At 53.1% G+C, this 1,956-nt stretch overlaps 1 non-coding gene across 1 annotated transcript; it reads left to right on the top strand.

Moving 5' to 3' along the window:
* Positions 1-50: 50 nt before the first annotated feature.
* On the top strand, positions 51-168 carry LOC116216862. Its single transcript, XR_004160423.1, has one exon. It is a non-coding gene; the product is annotated as a U4atac minor spliceosomal RNA (small nuclear RNA).
* Positions 169-1,956: the final 1,788 nt, after the last annotated feature.

Here is a 1,956-nt window from a genome sequence, read left to right on the forward strand (position 1 = left end):
CGCGGCGCGGTCGACTCGCGGTTAGGGCGGGCGCGCGACAACCACCACCAACCGTCCTTATCTTGGGGTTGCGCGGCCGCTCGATGAACGCGTGGTGAGAGTGGCACTGCTAACGCCTGAGCAACACATGTAGCGCCCGCGTGCGCGCGCGGCGCAATTTTTGGAACCTCGCACCGGCGCGTGAGCCCGGCGCGTTTCTCAGACGGCTGCACGCAGGCTGACCTGCTGTGCGCGTGCACGGCGGCCGCCACGTTCCCGTACGGGCTGCGGCCTTTGTCCTGAGCCCCGCCCCGCCCACGCCGCTGCAGGATGTCAGTGCTGGGGGCGGCAGGAAAAAGGTCGCACAGCAGCCGGCTGTGAGCTGGTGGGAGAGCGATAGGCTGGACACGAGAGCTTTGAGGCTCTCCTAACAATTTAAGGACACCACAGAGCGCGAAGTCAGCGCTGTAGGAAATGCAGTGAGAAAAATGTACCTGTGCTACCAACTGGTGCTGCTTTTAGCTCCTCCCAGCTCAGTAGTTAGGTGGCTTGGTTACAAACACTGCCTCTACTACCCCTTGCACAGCTGCTGCCAGCTGAGCATTACACAGCCAGGTCCTCAGCCAGGAAAATGCAGCTGTCCCTGCAAGCACTGAGATCACACCTGTGTCAGACAGAGCACGAGCTGCAGCTCTGCACACAAGGCACATCTCAGGTGCTGAAGGCAGCACGAAGCATCGCACAGAACCACAATAGCTGCAGCAGCTCAAAGCTCTTAGCACAGAAGTGCTGACCCCAACTCCATCTGCAACACGTACAGAACAGAAAATGCCGAGCACGCTGTAGACGGAAGCAAAGTGCTTGTGAGCGGTTAGCGAGCACCTGGAAGAACAAGGCAGCCCAGCACTGAAGCAGCCAGGGGTCTGCTGGCGGGCTGAGCAGGTGCTGCTGTGAGGCACCCATAGACCAGAATGAACAAGGCAGAGGACATGTACCAGGTGTTAATGTCCCTTGCAAGATCACAGCCAGTAAAGCTTTTTCTTGCCTTGTTTGGGAAGCACACTTATAATAAGTGTGCAACAGCATTTTTAGCAGCCATTATTTTTGCAAAGCTCTGGAAAGACCCTAAAAACTGAGGCTCCCCCAGCAATTTCCAGCCCTGCAAGCAGAACACGTGCACAGAATCTACACGCATCTGTCTCCAGACGCTGCCATAACCTGTAACAGCTTGATCATCCCACAGCAGTCAACTCCATCAAGAAAGGAAGCACTCAAGCTACTTTGCTAGCTGCAGAAAGAAAAACTGCATAGAAATAACCCAAGAGATGGATGTAAACTACTGAAAGGAACCACAGCAAGCAAGAGGGAACACGTCATCCACAGAGGAAGGCATCACTTCAGCAGGAGCCTTACTCCTGTGAAGCTGCTCCTTCAGCACCCTGAAATCTTTCTGCCAGCTTGAGCAGGCTGCATGGCACGGTCACTGCCAGCAGGTGTGAGGTCTTCCCAGAGATGAGCTGAAACACCAATCAGTCGACCACAAAGGAAGCCTGACAATAACACACTAAATTCTGCTACATTCCACCTCTGATTATTAGAAAATCCCTGCCTGGAATTCCCCCTTGGTTTCTGCCAGAGTCCTTTCTTCACTTTTTGTTACTAAAGGCTGCTGGAGAATGCTGCTAGCATCGTAGCATTCCAATTGCCAAATGAAAAAGCACTAAGTATTCTACTGGGCAGTGGAGCTGGAGGAAAAGGTGGGAGCAAGCAGGCGCAGCTCCTGGCTCAGCATTCAACCAGCACAGAGCTCCAACCAGTCTGTAACCCATGCAGCTCTGTTGCAGCTCTTAGCACAGTTCTTCATCAACTCAGGCACAATCGTTACTATTTTAACATCTGGCAAGTAGATCTCTTTCAAGAATTTGAAATATCTGGGCTAGGAAACAGCAATCAAAATTAAAAAAGGTATCCCCATTC

The sequence above is a fragment of the Meleagris gallopavo genome, chromosome 7 (assembly GCF_000146605.3).
Source record: "Meleagris gallopavo isolate NT-WF06-2002-E0010 breed Aviagen turkey brand Nicholas breeding stock chromosome 7, Turkey_5.1, whole genome shotgun sequence".
NCBI lineage: Eukaryota > Metazoa > Chordata > Aves > Galliformes > Phasianidae > Meleagris > Meleagris gallopavo.